The sequence below is a fragment of the Micromys minutus genome, assembly GCF_963924665.1.
Source record: "Micromys minutus genome assembly, chromosome: 21".
Classification (NCBI taxonomy): Eukaryota; Metazoa; Chordata; class Mammalia; order Rodentia; family Muridae; genus Micromys; species Micromys minutus.
This window is the reverse complement of record NC_137956.1, coordinates 42582319-42604154: the sequence shown is the minus strand read 5'-3', so window position 1 is coordinate 42604154 and position 21836 is coordinate 42582319. Positions and strand designations below refer to the sequence as shown.

The 21836-nt window shown below is 41.2% G+C and overlaps 1 pseudogene across 1 annotated transcript; it reads right to left on the bottom strand.

The window, feature by feature from the left end:
• Positions 1 to 746: 746 nt before the first annotated feature.
• Positions 747 to 1173, bottom strand: LOC308434127 (developmental pluripotency-associated protein 3-like; annotated as a pseudogene). Its single transcript has one exon. The product of its transcript is annotated as a developmental pluripotency-associated protein 3-like (transcript).
• Positions 1174 to 21836: the final 20663 nt, after the last annotated feature.

Below are 21836 nucleotides of genomic sequence, written 5' to 3'. Positions count from 1 at the left end.
TATGTAAATGAAAAACATCTGTAGATAACAAGCTACATGTTGAATACATTGGAACTGAACAGTTTGGTAGGGGGAGAGAGTGATGGAGATAAAGCAGTGCCAAGATGAGCGAACAGAACCAGAGTAGAGCATCCTTCCTCCCCCTGGCTGGTGTATACCCACCCACACACACTCCTTCGGCCCCAGTTAGAATCTCTGCAAGCTCTGCGGACCTGGCCTTTGGTTTCCATGAGGGAACTTCCACAAGAGGAGACACGAAACACTTGCTTCCTCCTGGCCTCTAGACACACAGTGAGGGTTTCCCAGATGGATGCAGGAATTTCAGAGAATACAAATACTGGTAGAGTTGTGAATACAAAGCTTTCATCTTTGATTCATGAGTTAAGTCACCTGCTGATAAAATGCAAGTGGAAGGTAATAAATATAGACACACCTGAAAAAAACTATCAAGGGTGATATGTATATATATATATATATACAACATTTTACACCAAACTGCTCCAAATTCTATTTACATTATTTCTTAGCCTCAGGCTTGAGGCTTCCAAAGTTCACAGAATGCTTTGACTAATTCTCCATTTTGGGGGTAAATTTAAGTCATTTACATAAATCCAAACACCACACATCCTATATAATTTAGAGGCTAATTAACAAGTTAGAAGATTCCCCCACACCAGGAAAAGTTTAACGTTAAACAAAAAGCAGTATCACATCTGCTGGGTGCATCACTATCCGGAATGACAGTCCTAATTCTTGCCGAGTTTAGCAGTCTCAGAAGCACCCCATCTTTGATAATGGCAGAAAGCGCAGAGACATCTGAATGGTTCACTGTTCCCTTCAAAATCATTTTCTTCGAGCCTTTTTTTGTCTCTGCTCAATTCGAACAAGTCTTCTCGTCCTAGCTCTGGGATTCTTCAGCACTGACAGCAATGTGCGGACCTTTCTTTTGGGAAAGGTGCTTTGAACATCCCTCAAGATGTGCTCCACTGGCCTGCTCTCAGCCCAGCGACGGAGGCTGCGGCGACGTCGCTGGGGTTCAGGGTTAGCTTTTCCATGACCTTTACTAGTGCTTTTGGTCGTAGGGACTGAATCATCGGATGAGTCCTCTTCATCTATCGGCTGAGGAGTTTCTGGGTCCACAACTGGGTCGACTTTCTCTGACGGCTCCTCCATGGCGGTAGGCAGAAGCCTCAAAAACTATCTCCAAACAGGATTTCTTAGTGTTTGAAAAGACTGAGAACCAAAACCCAAACAGCAGAGGCGAAGTGAGCCCACCGATATATATCTGTAGAAAGCATGGGTCTCTAGGCTAGAGCTGAAAGATAGGCTGTCAGTTACTACCTCACTAAAGTGATTAACTACCTGAAACAGACAACTTATGCTGGCCTCATTCTGGCTCACAGTTTTAAGGAAAACAGTCACAGTAGTGCAGAAAGCAGGGTGAAGGAGCTTGAGGCAACTGGCTACACTGTGCCCACACTCAGGGAACAGGTGAATCTTGGTTCTTGACTTGCTTTTCTGTGTTCTTATTTTGTTAAGTCCAGGACCTCTGACTATGGGATGGTGCTGCCCAGATTCAGGGTACATCCTCTTGCCTCCGTTAAGTCTTTGTGTTAACATGCTGACAGCCAGAGGTGAATCTCCTAGACTATTCTCCGTCTACTCAATCTGATCATAAAAATTAAGCATCGTACAAACCTAACCTCTAAGGACTTGAGGGATCTATTGAATTCAGTAGCCCTTCCTTTGCTGTGTTTAGTGAGAGCCAACTGCATCCTGCATCTCAGGGGGCGCATAACCTCCAATGAACAGCAGCATATAGGAGTCCAAAGGTCACACATTCAGACCCTCCCTTAAGTGCAAATGAAGAACGTGAACTTCAGCAAGTGGGTTTGATCCATGATAGACAAGAACAGACATTGGGAAGATATGTTCAGAAATACTCTTATTAATTAAGTTTACTGTTTGATAATTTATACTAGTTTTCTCATTATTTACTCATTTTTAACTGTATAGAAATTTGGTCACGACAATGGGTTGAATGGGGAGGTGGATGAAAGATCATATTACAGCTAGATTACACATAGGTTGGTAAGTTTGGGTTTTAAGTAAGCTTCTGTACAGGTGACTGCATTAGAACTACTGTTGTTGAGATCGTTAAGTCTGAACCATTAAATTCCTATTGAAATGTTATCTTACACCTGCCTTTTACAAGGAGGTGGTCTTTGGAAACGGGTCCTATCTACCGTCTTCACTAACACCAAGAACAGTACCCAGCATTTACTGAGCACTATGAACAATTTAGCTCAGTGAATACTTGGGTTAAGCTTCACAATATGTTTGTCATATAAAAATCATAAATTAGTGGACAGGGCAAGAGATAGGTGTGGCTTTCAGCTGTGGCAGAAGGTGGGGTTTCTCTCTGGATTTTCGGGATTTATGACCCTATTAAACTTTTGGGGCCTTTGTGAATAGCACGGTCTACCTTTCTTATTTTTTTTTTTTTTTGCAAAAAAGGGGGGGGGGATTCATAATAGATTATATATTAAATTCGCTCTGTAATAAAATGCCCTGATGAGTAACTTCAGGGAGAATTTATGTTGGCTTACAGTCCCAGGATACAGTCTGTCATAGATAGAAAGCATGGAGACAGAGTCAAGGGCCTCAGCACATTACATCTGCCATCAGGGACAGAGAGATATGCTGATTCTCAGTTAGCTCCCTCCCTATGATTTGGTCCAAGCAGGACTTGATCGCACTGAATGTTGCCACCTCACAGTGAAAATGGGTGTTCCTACCACATTGCCCTAATGTATAGGTCCCCTGGCAGACGTGCCCAAGGTTTTGCTGTCATGGGGACTCTAAATCCTATCAAGTTGACAGTGGAGATTAACCATCACAGATAATTGAATTAAGCATTCTGTTTTCATTGTGACCATGCTGTCTTCTAAAAAAGAAATGTCTTTTACACTTATTTGCAGGACATGTCAAATCCAGGCTGGCCTCCTTTGCCCCATTAGTGTGAATTACAGATTCTTCACTGTCATGACCCAAAGCGAGTAAGTTAATTTAGACCCCCAGATGAGTAATGCTGCCAGGATATTTTTAGTGACTCTAATAATGACTGAATCTTGTGGCTTGCTGCAAAGACATTATTAGCAGCTGATGCCAGGCTTAGAAAGGAGAGATGAGAAGGTGTGAGCTGCAAAGGCTGGGGAGAAGATGCAGGGTTCAAGAAGGGACAATGACAAGCAGGCAGATATCAGTCCTATCCAGAGGTCAGAAATGTGCCACCTGAATCCATTGCATGGCGGACACTCAGATGACAGTGACCAAGAAAACAAAAGGCATCTAATTTCCCCCTGCCTGATAAAGCTGTCTGAGGTAGATCAATTTAGTATGGTTGTTGTTAGGAAATTGGTCCTGTTTGATGTTCCCCAAGCAGATCATGTAGTTTCCTAGGAAACATTCTTTCCCACTTAAATCTAATTCTCTCACGTAGCTGGATCCGATGAGTCACTCGGCCTGACTTTTCTCTCACTTCCCTCTGCCCATTAAGAAGGACCTACCAGCTGGAATTCTGCTAAGTGAAATGAATTTATTAGCTCCTTTTGCCTTGTTCTCCACTTAACTCTTGTGTTCCTTCCTTACAAGCCTAACAGCTTCCCTGATGTGAAGGGCTACAGATAATGAAGGAGCTCGCTGTGGATGTGAGCAACTGGTTCTCTCAATTTCTTGGTGATTAGACCATATTTCAACTGCAGCATCAAATGGGAAACAGTGCGTGCCCAGAGTGGGCCTTTCCTTATAAGCAGTAGTGGAATTTGATGTTGGTTTCATTTAATTTTCTATTTCTGCTCTCAATTTAGGGTTGGGACAGAAGGGGGGGTTATAGTGGAAAGAAGAGAAGGAACATTTAAGTTATATATGTAGATGTCTTTATTCTATCTGAACCAACAACTAGAAACACAGCTACAAGAAATCTAGAACCTGGAGCTAACCAGAATCCAATTTTAATTTGTTGATGTTACACATGATGTTTGTAAGAAATGAGAGTTTGCATCTCTTAAATATGCTGAGTCTACAGTTTATGGAACTTTCACATTCTAAGCATAGTTATCTATGGTAACATGCACCGGGCCTGGGTGACAGAGGGAAGCTGATGCAATTTAATGTAAATAAGAGGTTTCAGAGTGAAAACCCATAGGTTCACTGCTGGGTGGGCATCATGGAGCACCCCAGGAAGGAAGGCCTTGTTCTTGACTGCAGCATCTCCTGGAGGATGCAAGCATAAAGCCACATGGCCCACTTCCATTTGAGCAAATCTCAACAGATGCTCAGTGTATGCCAGTCTTGCTAAGTGCTTTCCTTGTGTTACACCGGGGGCAGGAGATTGGTGGGGCTGGTGGTGAAGGTGTGTTTTATGCAGCTCAGGGCACATTCTCAGCTCCGATGCTCCTCACCTCTACCAGTGTGCTTTGACCTCCCACTCTTAGGCAAACATATTGGGTTTTGGTTTTTGGGTGTTGTTTTTTGTTTGGCTGGTTTGGTTTTTTGTTTTTGTTTTGTTTCAAAATGACAAACTGTTGAGGCTATCAGAACACCTGCAGCTTGGGCTATTGAGTCACTAGTTTCATACAAGCCAATGAAAGTGTGTCTTAAGTCTAGCAAGGTCCAGTGAAAAGCAATTAGAAAAGAGTGACTATAAATTTACGGTTGTGTATGTGTGTGTGCATGTTTGTGTGTATGTGTGTGTGTTCAAATTTATGTGAATATGTGTGGAGGCTAGAGGTCAGCTTCAGGTGTCATTGCTCAGGGGCAACCTACCTTGTGTGTGTGTGTGTGTGTTTTTTTTTTTTGAGACAGGGTCTTAATTTTTTGCCCGGAACTTACATATTCAAGTCAGCTAGATGGCCTTTGAGCTTTAGAGAATCTTCCTGTCTCTGCCTCCCCAGTACTGAGATTATAAGCATGTGCCACAATACCCAACTCTATTTATATGGGTCCTGGGGACTTGAACTCAGGTCCTCACTCTTGCAAGGTAGACATTTTATTAACTGAACCACTTCCCCCAGCCTCTAAATCTTTGTTGAAAACCAGTTGTTTAGCTCTAAGAAAATGTGTGTAATTTAGTCCTCAGTGAATAATTGAAAACAAAATTTCAGTGATATGAGTCAATAAAAATAATCACCATTAAGTTCAACTGATCTGGCCTTTCTTGAGTTGAAAACTACTCCCCCATGTACATCTGTCTAGAGACGGAGGTTGGACTTAGTGCTTAAGTGTTCCCCAGCCATCTCCTGGGTTCATTGGGTGAGCCTAGCCCTCCTACATGGTAATTCTACAGTTCTCCCCATTTGCCTTGCTTTGGGTTCTGGATGTTGCCATATGACAATTACAACAATGCAAGCAATTATTTCCAGGAGGCACAGATGGTGTTTGTTTCATCTGAGAACCCAGATCCTTACTGGTCCTTCTTTTAAGGTCCATTTCCCAGGAAACATTTTATGCACACAACAATAAAGAGCAGCAAATGACATTATTAATATCTGAAGACTCATTAAATTCTACTTAGTATTAAAATGTTCCAAACTCTCTGGAGAGTTCTGCATATAAATGTTCATTTAACCTACCTTCAAATTGAAATATTTTAGCAAAAGAAAGAATCAGATTTTGGTCAGCAAGTGTTACACAACAGTTGCTTCCAGAGGGCTGCTCTCTGGCCCCATTTCCTCTGCATATTTGAATTTGTAACTTCAGCCAGAAGTCTTTTTCTTGGACAGAAGATTGTATTTATCTTCAGGTTCTAGTCAGCTCCATCCTTCCTCTTGGGGAATGGCCATTTTATAGGAGGGAACTATAGTAAACCCCAGTGAAATTGCCATGAAACTTTCTGGACTCCATCAATGAAAGTAGGCCTGGGCTCAGCCACAGGACACAGGACAGACTGGAAGGTCATTCATCAGCTTTTATCACAATGTATTTAAGAGGGAATAGAAAGATTGGTCTACGGAAATCAGGCATGGTATCTTGCAATGTGGCTATGACTGGGAGTCTCTTCTGAAGTTGTTTGAATGGAGACATCAACTGGTGTTTCCAATCTGAGGTTGATTCTGGCTTCAGGGAAGATGGGGAAGAGACTCTAGTAACAGAAACATAGAGTCCCTTAAGTGCAAGACCTTAGAAAAGTGAGTTGTGAGGTTGCCATACCCCTAGTTACTGGTTTATGTAGAACACTGTACAGTGAACTAAGAACAGAGCATTCACAGATGGTAATGGGCTGGGTTTTTACTAGAAAACACCTCAGATCTGGTTTAAACCAACAAAGACACAAACAAACACATTTACTAGATCAAGAATTCAAGCAATAGCGTGTGGTACAGAACTGCAGTGCCAGTTACATGCAAGCCAGAAGCAGGTAGGTCAGAGGTTCAAGGCCTTTCCTGAACTTCTGAGTGAGTTCGAGGCAATCCCGAGCAATTTTGGGAAAGCTTAGCACAAATTCAAAAGAAAGATGAATACATGGCTCCGTGGTGGAACACTTGCCTGGCACATCTTTAACGCTTGTGCTCCACAATTTGACACAAATTGAAAGTCATCTGAGAGAGGGAGTCTCAGTTAAGAATATGCCTACATAAGATTGGGCTGTAGGCAAGCCTATAGGTCATTTTCTTAATTAATGGTTGGTGAGGGGGGAGGGTAGCTCATTGAATGGTACAATCACTGGCATGGTGGTACTGGGTTCTATAAGACAGCAAGCTGAGCAAGCTAAAGGGTGCAAGGCAGAAAGCAGTATCTCTTCATAGTTTCCACATCAACTCCTGCTTCCAGGTTCCTGCTCTACTAATGGTTCTGTCTTGACTTCCTCTGATGATGCACTGTGGAAACTTGAGCTGGGTTAATTCTTTCCTCCCCGAGTTTCTTTGATCATGGTGCTTCATTACAGCCAAAGTAAGCCTAACTAAGACAATATCCCAAGGATAATGGGATATTGCTGTGAAAGACCTGACTAACCATGTGTTTTAGGAAGAATTTGAGAAGCTCTTTGAACTAGAAAAGCCGGTGAGTGTTGAAAACTCAGTGGGCTCTTCTGTAGGCGCTTGGAAGATAAGAATGTTGAGGGTAACGCAGACAGTAGAAGCTTGGCATGTGATGTTTCAGAGGGACATTTAAGACTGTTTTGTATTAAGATTATGTGGCCTGGTTAGCCAGGGCTGAAGAATCAACTGTAATTAACAAGATGCCAGAACAACAAAACCATGCTTGCTTTGCTTGGGTACTCAGTACTGTTTAGCTGGGGATGAGAAATAAGTGATGATTGAAAGGGGAACAGTAACATTGGAGGGAAGTCTTCTCAGTGTTTCCTCAGTCAGAAACTGCTTCAGACATAGCCAAGGTTGTCCCTTGTACTGACACCTGAATTTAATAGTGTGAGAGTCACCCAGGTGCTACTGGTTTTGAAGGTTAGAACTGGCCATGGAGAACAGCTGAGGCTTGACTCTAGAGCAGGCTTTGAGTCCCTGCAGAGAGCCCAGTAGAGGCTATTGGTGAAAGTGGAGCCCAGTTGCATCAGAAGACACCCAGCTTTTTGGAGATGCCAGTATCATGGGATAACTATCAAGAATAACAGCAGCAGTAGAGTGGAGGCAGATCGATGCTAGAAGACAAGCTGTGTGCTGCAGAGAGCAGGAACAGAGAAGTGACCCAAACCATTTGGAGGAGGACAGAATAAACAGTGAGTCCCAGATACTGGAAGTTGAGATATTTTCATTATAGGAGTTTTAATTTGTTTTGATCTGGTTGTGACTGAGCCCTGGTTCTTCCCTCTTGAAGTAAAATTGATTTAAAATTTCTCGTGTGTACGGGAGCTGATAGTTGAGGGAGATTTTGGGATTCCTGAAGTGACTGGGTATTTTAAATGGACTGAACTGCAATGTGTTTGTAAAGACTGGGACTTTTAAAGTTATGTGTGTTTTTAGTGTTAGAGCTTGGGGAAAAGTAAGAAAGGAAAGGTTGTGGCTTAGAATTGCTGTTTGTGTGTCAAGTTGACAATTACACTGTGTGGTTTTATGTTAATTTAACATTAGCTAAAGTCATCCGATGGGAGGAAAATCTTAATTTTTTAATTAGACTGAGCTGTTAGGCAAGAATGTGGGGCATTTTCTAAGTTAGAGTTTGATAGGGGAGCCCATTGTGGGTGGTGTCATCCCTAGGCTGATGGTCCTGGCTTTTATAAGAAAGCTGGCTGAGCAAGCCACAGGGAACATGACAGCAAGCAGCATCCCTTTATGGCTTCTATATCAGCTACTGCTCTCGGGTTCCTGACCTGTTTGAGTTCTTTTCCTAGCACTCTTTTATGCTAAACAGTCATGTTGGTACACAAGTTGAATAAACCTTTTCCTTTCCAAGTTTCTTTGGTCATGGTGTTCCATGCAATAGTGACCCTAATCAAGACCACCCCTTCCCTCTCCAAAGTTTAAAGCAAGATGACTAATGTCAGCACAGTGACACTGCTTGTCTCACATTTTTGGCACGGACGTAGTTGCAGTCCTCAAAAAGTACCATCTTCCTCTGCAAACACATAACTTTGTGTCTTCCATTTAGCTTCTAAAAAGAATATTTAGCAACATCATTGAAAGGTGTGATACATGGTTCTGGTTCTAACTTGAGAGTTTCATATTTTGACAAGAATAAATTCTGGAAGAATGAATCAGGATGCTTGAGATGTGTGTGTGTGTGTGTGTGTGTGTGTGTGTGTGTGTGTGTGTGTGTGTTTGTGTGTGTGTGTGTTAGGTGGTTTATGTGTGTGTAATGTGTAAATGTGGTGTACGTATGTGCTTGATGAACTCACATGAAGACCGAAGTTGGATGCTGGGTGTCCTTCTTCAACTCTATCTTATTGCCTTGCAACAGACCCAGAAGCTTAGCATTCCTGCTAGGCTGGCTGGCTAGTCAGCTCTAGGGATCTGCCTGCCCTTGCCCCCAAATTCTAGTTTTACAGGCACTTATGGCTACACACAGCTTTTATGTGGGTAGTGGGAATTTAATCTCTTGTTCTGGTGCTTGCAAAGGAAGTTTCTTAACTCCATGAGCCATCTCCTCAGCCCTCTAATTTAGGAACTCTTTATAATCATATCCACAAATGGAGCCTCAGGATTAATAAAACGGAAACTCGTTTCCAGTTACATGGAAATGGCCATGGAGATATAAAGAAGAGCATGAACATGCAGAGCTGTGATCTGGAGACACATGCTCCAGAGCTGATGGTTCCTGCCTGAGCCCAAGGGGAGAGGGGGCATGTGCTTAGACTGCTGGAATGACCTAGTCAATACCAAGGTTTTCTAGGAACTCTGGGACTGTAAGGGTTCAGTCTTTGGGTCATAAAGCCTTCAGAGAAGGTGGAGGGTGTCTACCATAGAAGGGAAGTGAATGATGACTCTGAACATCAGTGAAATGTTGGAGGTCATTGACACCATCCAGCCCATCAATTCTGATATTTCTTCCTTAAACAAGTCATCTCAATGCCTATAACAATCTCCTAAATGTCAAAGCTGAGACCTTGGAGATGCAGAATTTCTGCTAAGTCACTCTAATGACTTGTTACTGGGATCTTAGAGATTTGTTGTTTGTTTTGCTAAAAGTAAGACAACAGACACACACAGACAAATACACACATACATACACACAGACAGATAAACACAGACCCCCCTGCATAGAAACATACAAAGAAACACATAAAGATACCTACACAGACATACAGAGAGACACATACACACACACACAAAGACACACACACAGATAAACACATGTACATAGATAACAAACAGAAACATAGACAGACACACACAGACATGACATATGAACATGCAGATATATACACACAAAGACAGATACAGATGTATACAGACACAAAAAAAGACATATACAGAAAGATAGGTACACTTATATGCACAGACACAGAATGATAGACACAGAGAGATAGACATAGACACAAACACACCCATACATAGACACACAGACACACACAGAGACAGATACCCAGAGAAAGACAGAAACATGCAGACAGATATTCAAAACACATAGACACAAACACACAGACATTCAAACATTCAAAGGCACACACAAACACACCACTACCACCACCACCACCAAACACATGAACACACAGACACATACACAGACACAAACACACTGACACACAGAGAAATATGCACACAGAGAAACACAGAAACATGGAGAAACATACACAGAGGGACATACAGGGACACACATAGAGACTCAGACATTCATACAGAAACACTCACAGAAACACACATACACACACAATTAAAATTTTGAAAACATATATGTACCTACAGCCAATATGATTTACATTTTACTTAAGAAGGAATTCTGAAAGCTTCCTCATTTTGAGACCTGTATTGGATGAGACCCTAGGATGTAGTCAAAGGCTTTCCAAGGCTGCACAATCCCCTTCCTGCTAACACACTGGGATGGTATACAGAAGCTGTATGGAGCCCAGCAGGTCACATTTTCTGACACTCCTAACATATCCTAGGCAGGGTTCTAGGTTGTTTCAGAGCAACGGAGAGGCACAAGACATCACACAATTAGGGCAAATAACTCTAGTGGGGTCCTGAGTAAAAAAAAATCTAAATTTTTAGATTTTTTAAAAATTACACTTAATGTTTATTTTGGGAAGAAGTACTCATATACCATTGCCTCTAGATATGGATTAAAGAATAGCTTGGGTTCTCTTCTTCCATGTTAGGATTAGCAGCAAATGTCTTTATCTGCCAAGTCACCTTGCCAGTCTAAGTTTTGCTTTTTTATTATTTAATAGTTTATGTCTTTACATTTCAAGTGTTATCCCCTTTCCCAGTCCCCCCTCCTATATCCATCACTCTGCCTCTATGAGAGTGCTCCCCCTCCCACCCTCCCACTCCTATCTTAACACCCTGGCATTCCCCTACACTGGCAAAATGAGCCTTCACAGGACCAAGGGCTTCTCCTACTAATGCCAGACAATGCCACCCTCTGCTATATATGTGGGTGGAACCATGGGATACCCCAAGTGTACACTTTAATTATTAGTTTAGTCCCTGGGCGCTCTGGGAGTTCTGCTTGGTTGACAATGTTGTTCTTCCTATGAGGCTGCAAACCTTGCCTTTTATAATAAAGAAAATTTTCTGTTTTAGATCTTCCCACAGTTTGTTTTCAGTCATCTTTCTCTGTTGGTTTTCTCCTCCACTGCCTGCCTCTCCTTTTTTCCAGGGTCTTCTTCAAGAAGGGTTGGTTTTCTAGTTCAAAGGCTACATAGGTGATGAGTAAGTATTTTCAGGCACCTGCATGAAGATAGATAAATTATATATAAGCCTTTTTTGATTTGTTCTTCTGTGTGGAACTTATCTATGTCTATCTGATCCTTGTTCATATTATTGCTGCCAGAATGATTAGCATAGGACTGAAGGAGCAGATAAATTATGAACTGTGCCTCAGTCTGCTCTAGGACCTGCAGTCCTTCTATGAAATGCATATGAGGAAAAGAGAGCAAAGTCCTGGCAGAATCAAAATGACCTGTCACCTGATGTGTTCTAGACTGACTCTGGACTAGTCCTGTAGATATAGTAACAAGGCTAGAAGGCTCCTTATATATACTCTATACTTTCTGAACTCCAAGAAAGTCTCAGACAAGACAAGTCTCTTCCCTTAGATGAGACCATTGTCTCAAGGAGACATTGACTCCTATCATATTTTTATAGCACTTTGAGCCAAAGGTCGCTTTGTTGAAGGTAACCCTGGAAACCGATAGGAAGATATATTATGTACACTCCATTATAGGAATCTAGGCCCTGGAAGTAAGGAGACAGAAACCACATGCTTCATCTTCCTCATCTCACAATTGAGCCTGCCATTGATACATTGATTCTTTAGCTGTCATCCTCTGTCCCTCAAACCAAGACACATTTCCTATACTGTCCTTTTCTGAAGGTAAGCTATGGAGAACTTCTGTTGACAATGGGACCCTCACAAAGGCCTGAGACCTCTCCTGCAGCAAGCTAGTTCCTTCCCAGCCCAAGTCTGCTGTGACTTACACCTAGGCTTTACCAGTCCCTGCGACTCCTGGCACATAGTAGCTCATGTGGTATGAAACATTCCCCAACTCATCCCACCACCCCAATAATATATAAGAATAAGAAGCTACCTTTGCACTGTATAACTAAAGGCTCTGTCATTTTTTTTTCAGAATCTAATTATGTTGCCCATGGTACAAAGCTGTAGGTAGCCTGATCTTCCTGAACTGAAGGGCTTGTGTCCCTTTAGAGCCTCATTTGGACTACCTATGACTGTGATGTCATCTTTCCTAATTTCTCAGGGTATTTATCTCAGCTTACTTTCTATAAACCAGCATTCTTCTGTATTGCATTATACCTATAGATTAGGAAAGCAAAATTAAGACATTTGTGTGGTGGTAGAGTTGGCCTTTATCTGTAAACTACAACATGGCAGACCTCAGTCTTATGCAGTCTCTGTTAGCTTAAACACTGGTGAGGACTAAAGAACTAAACATTAAATTTTGAACTTTAGTTAAATTTAAAGAGTTGCTTAAATCTGAACAGAAGATATGTTGCAGAGTACAAAGGTCTAGAAAGTTCTTGTGATGCAATGTTACTCAGCTTTTAAGAGGGAGAACTTCTCTGTCTGCTAAGGATCTCTGACTCAGTTGTGAATTATTATTGGCTAACAAATATTGAAGCAAATCTACAAACCAGGCACAGAAAACTAGTGAAAGTTACAGAAGAGCCTGTTGCCTTGGCAATGGCATGGGGAGACGGGTACTGCTGGAACCTGGTGGTGGAGGAAGATGAGTCCCTTGACAACAGCATCCTGGAACATGAAACTTCAAGGCTGGGATCATAGATAAAGTGGTAGAGTACTTGCCTAGCACACATGAATCACTGGATGCAACTCTCAGTATAGCATCAAATAGTAGTATGTGCCTATATTCTCAGAACTCTGCAAATGCAGTCAAGGAGAAATTCAAAGTTACCCTTTCTACATATTGAGGCAATTTGGGCTATGTACTCTAGAAAAAAACAAAACAAAAAATTAGCATGAATATCCCAAACAAACACATATACAAGATATACTAAGTTAATGAAACTAAAAAGAAATGTGGGTATATATCCTTATTTAAGGGAGCATAGGCAATGAAAACTGAAGTAGAAATGCAACCACAGACAATTAGGAGGGAAGCAAAAGCAAGCTAGGGTTAGAATGAAATGCAACTCAATTTTTCTTGCACAAATGTTAAGAAATAATGTCCCCAAAATGGGCATATTAAAGAGCCTTGTGGGAACAGCAGCTACAAAATGGCTTCTGAGATGAAGAGGTCAAAGCTATTATCTCCATGGAATGCTGCATTGCATGCGGAGAAGTGGATTGGCAGAGAGCGAGTTAATACTTCTCAGCATTTTCTCTCTTTGGTCATGTTAGTTCTTTTTATTGAGCTTTCTCAGTTTGACATTAAGGCAGAAAATAAACTTATCTGGAATAAGAAAAACTACTAATGGAAGGATATTTGGAAAATAACACTTAAGGAACAATCTAGTTCATTAGTGTTTTTTCCTGTGTATTTTGCTAGGCGTACGAAAATATTTACCCATGGAATTATTTGTATTGTGTGCTCTATACAGGCGATCAGTTCTGCTCAGCAAGCCCAGTCTCTCAACATAGTCTTATATCAGCTAATAATTAGATTATGAAATTGACATAGAAAGAAGTAACTGGGCATTACATGGATCCAGACAGTCTGGAGCGTACTCTAGGTATAGGGCAGCAAGCATAGAAGATCATGAAGGTAGATGCAGATAGTTGGGAAGAGGAGGGAATAGATAGTGGAGGGGGGGAAATGTGATGGTAATCCAATAAAGAATGGAATAGATACATGTGCAAAGATGTCATAATGAAGCATTATATAAAATTTATAGATGCTAAAAAAAACATTGGAAAGAAACGAGAAACATTCCTGTGGGTCTGGTACTCACTGTAACAAATACCTGCGGAAGAATAACTGGACTCATCCATTTTGGCTCCTTGTTATACATACTAAGACAGATGGGTGGAGCCAAGTAAGGGCTGGTTTATCAGAGTTGGGCAAACAGTGAGAGATCTAGATAGTTAAAGACCACCTTAAACCTGGTATTGAAGACACTAGACAATGATTAAAGTAGGTATTTGCTCTACTTCAAAACTGTAGTTCAGCTACTAAAAGGTCAGAAGGTTTTGCAGCAGTTCATGCAATCTAACATAGTTTATGGGTGGCAGAATCAGACCAGACTGAACCCAGTTACCTGATGCACCCACAGAATGGCTTGCCTTGCTTCCCAACACTGCACAGGTTGTTCGTACTTTCTAGGAGCTGATAGGAATCAGCTCTTCTATATGAGCAAGGATGAATGGGGTAGGGACAGTGTAACACAAACCTCTCCACAATGACCACCTGACCTTCTAATATAGGGCAGTTAAGACTCCAGCTCCATTGCTGAACTAACCCTCCCATGCACTGAACTTTAAGCACATCTATTTTAAAGTCTCTTTCCTTAAAGCTACATCAGGAGTTATTTCATGTTCTTGAGTAGAATTGAGAGGTTAAACCCACTTGACTATCATTGTACTTCAGTCATTTGAGATGGTTGAAAAGTCCACCATATCTAGACCCTCAGAGGTCAAAAGAACCATACCCCATCATTACCAGAATTATCCTTGTAAGCAGGTTGGCCCGTGTTGATGGACCAGGAGATTTTCTCCAAGCTCACCAGACTAGGTACAACACATTCCACCACTGGACACTTTTCTGCATCCCTAACATCAAAATCTTTATCTGAAAATTCCAAGGGAAACTGTAAGTCACTTTACATTGGTGTAGAAGAGAGAATGAAGCTCCTGGTACTCTGGGTTCTGTACAGCCTCTCTATCAAATTTCACTTTTCCTTCCAGAATCTCTCTTGGACATGTTCCAGGCCCATTGCTCTGGGTACTGAAATTGCCCTCATTACTTCAAGCTGATTATATAAGAACCCCGCCTACTGTCTCAGGCTGTCACTACAACTACACAAACCGCAGAAATCCAAGTGGGAGGTCAGGCTGCTAGGGGTTTTCACCTCTAACAGAGAATCTCTTCCTGGTTTGTACATGGCCGGCTTCCCACCATGAAGTTGGCTTCAGCTTATGACCTAATTACATCCCAATTATGACCCAAAGCTCATGCCTCCTAACACCAAACATCATGTTCATGTCCCATCTCAAGCAGTAGCCTGTTATTGATAAGATCCATGCCTGTTCAAAGCCCAATAAGATGCATATACTCTGTACTTTCACACTGAGATTAAATAACTCTTTTTGCTACTTTGCTGTGTGCACATTTTTCATTATTTGAGCCAGATACTAGAAACTGGAAGCACCCAGGCTAGACAAAGACAAATAGTCATTCAACTGTGAACCTGAGGAAGAAGCTTCCTTTGGACACAGTGGTAGGACAGGTGCAGGACAGATAATCCCATTTCAAAGACAGAATTAAGAAAGGGGCAAAGGATGATAGGTAAAAACAAATTTTGAATCCTTGTGTCTCTAGTCTCACGAGCTTGTAGAACTAGAGGACAATCCTTTCAGGGTCTAGACTCTGCCTCTGAAGACTCTAGAGTCACCATACTTCATTCTGCCTCCACTGAGTTGCCAATGAGAGGTCAGGCACCCTGCAGCAGGCACCACTGAAGCAGAAAGCCAAGTGACTGTGGTGGCATCCACTGACCTCCATGGACACTCTTCAGTTTCTTTTAAGTCATGCCTGATTGCAGGCAAACAGCCTAATGATGTGGTCTCATAAGTAGCAGGAATTCGGACAGCTTTTGTTCAGTCCATCCCCCTGCCTCATGGATGATTTTTAGCAGCACAATCCTGTGTTTATGTTTGTGTCTGCAGGAATGCAGCTTAACTTCAGGAATGACAACATCCTTAACCCTCTCTCTAGAAGCTCTTCTGGTGTTTCACAATGCAGAGAGCCTGAGAAATTTACAAGCCTACGTGTTCTGTTCTGTTTCTTTGTATTTCATAGCCCTGTCTCTATCTTCCCCTTCTCACATTTCCATAAGAGGAACAGAAACGATGGGAACAGAAAGTATATCTCTAGCACTAGGCTTAGAAATCTTTGATAAATACAGTTATCATATCACACGCATGACCTGCCCTCCCAGAAAGGGCTATGACACAGGCCTGATGAATTCTTTGCCACTTAATTAAAACAACAGATGTCCTTCTAGATCTAAACCCAGTCTCTCATTTTACCCTGAAGCCTTCCTGCCATTGCCTTTAATATCCACATTTCCAGTGTGCACTTCAGATTTCTTCCATCCGTACATAATTTCAAAGCTCCTTTAGGGAAAGTAGAGATAGTACAGATAGGCCCCCATTTCTTTGTATCAAATTTAGACTTAATAGGATGTCATAACAAAATACCAAGGATGTGGGGAATTTAGCAAAAGAATTATTTATCTACCTCTATCTATCTATCTATCTATCTATCTATCTATCTATCTATCTATCTATCATCTATCTATCTATCATCTATCTATCTATCTATCTATCTATCTATCTATCTATCTATCTATCATCTATCTATTTATCTATCTATCTTTACTGTTTAGAAGGCAGACAATCCAGGGGAGATGTATGGATTGCCACTGTCCTGCTTTGTCTCACATGTGCTTTCCCATTTGAGTCTATGTGTAGGAAAAAAGAAAGAATTCTAGCTTTTCTGATAAGACAGTTTCTAGAAGAATGAGCCTTTAGGTGGGACTTAATCTCTCTCTCTCTCTCTCTCTCTCTCTCTCTCTCTGTGTGTGTGTGTGTGTGTGTGTGTGTGTATGTGTGTTGTATTCATTCTTACATGTGTTAGAAATTGTGCCAGTTGGTGCATGAATGGAGGCCCAATATTAATGCCAAGTCTTTCTCAGTCCCTCACCACCTTATATGTTCAGTCAGTGTCCTTCAACTGAACCCAGTGGTCACAGATGCAGCTACTTCAGCTATCCAGTTTGACCTAGAGAACCCAGCAACACCAGTCACAGGAGAGGAAGCAGGCACTGGGGTCTAGAACTGCACTTGTGTTTTTTAATGAAATATCTCCTACTTCAGACCTGCATGTGTCTGTTTGCTCGTTTGTTTTTTACTTCAGCTACATCGTTAGCCACTGTAGAATTTCCTTGGCTAAACAAAGGACCCTTTGAATCTTTACAATGTGTGTGTACATATATATATACACATTAACATATGATTATACACATATACACAATGTGTTTGTATATGTGAGATCATGTAGCCTTCTTAGTTATATGCTTCAAACAGTAAATTTATAATAAAGTTTAAAAATTAAGCCAAACTTAAAATTTAAGTTAAAGCTTTATAAAGTTAGTAGAAATGTTATATGGAGTTTACAAGTTTCTCTTAATCTTAAAGAATTTCATTCTGTAAGTGTACTTATAGCATGGATTTATGAAGTATGTTGTGTGGGATGACAGAGGAGTAGCAAAATAGTAAAACCTCAAGGTTACAAACACTCTGGTCCTAAGTAAGCAAAGTGTTTGATAACCTTGTTGAAGATGCATCAGGAAGATATGAATTATCTCTGAAGGCAAATGGCAGTGTCCACAGTGCTGAGGGTTCTTGACTCTATTGGCAGGAAAAGAAAAGTTGATCACAGGGTGAAGGTTTCATTCCCTGCCAATGCCTCTGAATTTGTCTTTCTTTGCTACCTCATTATGACCTGAAATAACCCTATTGCATGCCCATCCGAAAATATGATCACATTAAAATTTAAGCCTAGGAGAAGGAGCTGGAAAGGAGTCCCAAGTATTCTCTTCAGAATACTTATTAAGAATCAGTTCCAGTAGGTTCTTTTCTTTATAGACCCGACTCTCTATGAAGAATGATATTTCCCACTGATTTATTATCCAGCCATGTGATCCAGCTAACATATACTCCCTTACTGGTTTTCTGTTGCCTCTTCTTGGTTGAGTGATTGACCTTGGGTTACACAAGGTATCCACAGGAGAGGAAGCAGACACTGGGTCTACAATTTCACTTGTGTTTTATACAGAATACATCCTACTTCAAACCCAGCATGTGGATTTTATTTTTCTTTTCTATTCTTTTCTTTTTTCCCTTTCCCTCTTTTTTCAACTACAGTGACATCTTTTAGATACTGTAGAGATTTTCTTGGTTAACCAAAAGACTGAAACTCAACTGTGTTTGACAGGTAGGGACCACTGCTGTTAACGCTCTTCACAGTGAAATAATTTTGGGACAACCAACTTCTGTTTCACACTGTGTTACCTCTCCATTTAATATAACCCCCTGTTTCCATTGTTTGCTTAGCTGTGGCATTCTGATTTCTGTGATTTGAGTGTTTAAAGGTTGGCTTGACCCAGGAACAAAGCAGTCTGACAGTCTGGTTTCATTTGTGCTGCCTTGGGCATCTTCTATGTTGAAATTGGAAGAAACTCAACATTGAATTGTTTCTGTCATTGTTAATGGGTTGATGAACTATGGTGTTCCTCTTTCAAATTAAGGGAAAGTGGCCCCCAAGTGGCTCAAGTATCAGGCTTATCAGGAAAATGGGTGACCCAGGTTTTTGACCATGTTCTTTAAATGGTGACATAGTCAGGACATAGAAGAATGAGGAGAGGAGGGAGGCCTAATGGGATAGAGAAAGTGTTCTGTACACAAACTTCCTAACTTAGTAGTCTAGAGACCTTTCCCTAGCCTCCTTTTATACTAGATCTGCTTTGAAAGTCAGTAAGGCTGTGGGATGCTAGAGATTGGTGGTTTTCAATCTGTGGGTCTCAACTCTTTTAGGTCTCAAACAACCCTTTCTCAGGGGTCATCTAAGACCTTTAGACAACTCTGATATTTACATCACAAGTAACAGTGGCAAAATTGCAGTAATGAAGAAGGAACAGAAATAATCTTGTGGTTGGAGGTCACCACACATGAGGACTGTATTAGAGTGACAGCAGTAGGAAGGTTGAGAAACACTGCTGTGGCTAGACCTGAAGAAGAGCATGTGGCTTAAAACACCATTTGAGGCAATTTTCAGGCCACATATAACTTGAGTCAGACATCTTTGTAAAGCACCATATTCCTCCCTTGGCAACTGTGTGCAAAATAGACTTATTCACATTTACAAACTAACAAGTTTGATTAAACAACACCCAATGGGTCTGGAAAGATATATCGACAGGTAAGAGAATCTACTGCCCTTGATGAAGACCTCTACTTGGTTGTTAGTGCCTATACAGGGAGACTTAAAACCATCATTCCAAGTTCAGGGAATCAAGGGTCTTCTTCTGGACTCCATATGTACCTGTACTCATACACGCACATATTTATAAAAATGCACAAAATTACAGTAAATTGTAAAGCATAAAAATAAAATCAACCCCAAATCAACATCTAAGGACTTCTAGAAGTTTACTAGTCTATACACTATTCTATTTTCTGCTATTTTTTCCCCTATGGCTTTCTTGAACTTGGCTGTAGATGTAATTTATCATTTGACCCAACTCACTTTTGATATCCACCAAAGTCACAGTGAAAAATAGCTGCTTAGGACAATTGACCTTTGAAATGTTGAAAGGCCACAAAGAAAGATGGAACGCCATGCTGCTAAGGCTGCTGTGGATGTTAGGAGAGGGAAGTCATTTCCCTGTTAACAGAATACTTATTTTTTTCTTTACGTGCACATCAACCTATCTGCATCTCAGTGCAAGTAACATCTAGAACTGACATTCAAGTGATTCATTTGTGAAAACTCCCCCTTAGTCTGTTTCTCATTCCTAGCTGAGAGACCCTCTTCTGGATTGCTATAACATAGACAAATAGAAATCCTTGTTCTAGCTGTTCCTGTATTGTCTAGCAGTGGTTTAGTATCTTAGCTTTTTCTTTGACAACATTCAGGACCAAATCTGGCTCTCCTGTCTTTCTTGCTCCAGTGCAGACTATAGGGCTGAGACCATGGAGAAGCATGTGGATCCAGTAGATAGATGCAGTTTGGTGTATTCACAGACAAATAGAGTACCTCTCCTTACACTGGCCACGCTGCATCACTTTGTTCCAACTCTCTAACATGGGCTGAATGTTAGGACCTACTAACAGTAAAGCCCATGACATAAAGAATACTATAGCGGGGGTCAGGCTTTGTTTTAAAATATACATCTTAAATGGTTTAATTAAATTATTATTCACTGACTGACCAGAAGACAGTTGCTATAGAAAGAATGGTTCTTGGAATGAACATACCATGTGGCTGCTATAACAGAAACCTGCGAGTGGGGAGAGGAAGCAGGAAGAGGAACCAGGGGGAAGATGCCTGCAATAAAGTGTGATTTATAGAAAAGAATAGGTGAGGGGGGTGGATGTTAAGAAAAGCCAGTTTGAGTAAAGTCAACAGGCTTGTGGTTAGGGGTGAGATCTGATTTTAGTTGATGAGGACCCTAGACTGAGATGACTTGGCCAGCTAATGGTAGAACCTAATAAGGTCGGTTATAAACTGGGCTCAAGAATGGTTGGTGTGTATATAAAAGGCAATATTATAGTCTATTTCTTTCTCTAGCAACTGAATAGCCCTGCAAAAATCCTGAAGGGCTAACAAGTCCCTGTTGTGCCAAAGCATCAAAATAGAAAAATGTGCACAGTAAAAGGCTTTCCCAAAGTTTGCATTTGTATTGCCATGTACAGACTCAATGGTCATAGTTATTTTAATTTAAATTCATTCATTTATAATTATGATGGGGGTCTTAATTAGCATGTAGTTCAGGCTGGCCTGGAACCCATAGTCCTATAGTCCTAGCAGCCTCCTTCTGCTGGGATTTAAAGCATATGCAGCCGTGCCTGACTGTGAAGCTCTTCCATATTATAACAGCCTTCCTGAATGGCTACATGGCTGTGAGCAAAGAGCCTAGCATCCATGAAAATGTTCAGCAAAGGACAGCTCTATGTTCCCTCAAATCCAGGCACGACAATTTTGACAATTACGACCTGCACACACTATGTAGTTATGCACACATGATGGGACAGATTAAGGGCAAGGCAAACTTCAACTTGGGAGAATAGAGAGTTTCCTTGCTCTTTTGAAAATGACTTCCCCTTTGGGGCACTTTGTATATTATTTTGAACAATCCTGCAGAACAGCCTAGCTCCCTCCGGAAGACCAACTCTCCCTGGAGGTTCCTCCAACCTTTTGCTTTGAATCAGGTTAAAAACATCCCAAGGACCTTTTTCTCTTTCTTTGCTATTAACTTTACAGAAGCCAAGAGATCCAGAAGATTGCATGTATGTGTTTGAAAGAAGTTTCCAGAACATTCTAAAAGTTGTTAGATCTGGTTACCTTCTAGTTTCAGAATAAATCTAGTTTGGGTTAGTCCAGTGACAGCAGGAGGTTCTGCTGTGCTGTCAAGTTGGAATGAAATTGTCACCTTAGGGCACATTAAGAAAAGTCTAATATGACATATTAATGCCATTAAGCCTTAGCAGTCATCTGTCAGTGTGCAGGAAATGGAGTGAGAGAGAGTTATTGGCATCAGACCTCTGTCTCCCATACCTGGGAGACGTCAGTAGATTCAGATAGGAAGAAAGCTGTCTCAAAATATGTGCTCTATAGGCCACAGAGAAGAGCTACCGAATTTTTAGGGAAGGTGAACACTGAGCTCTCCAGGGCCTTCTCCATATTTCCCTGCTGTCACACAGTGTGATATAGGATGCTGATCAAGCATCCCAGGACA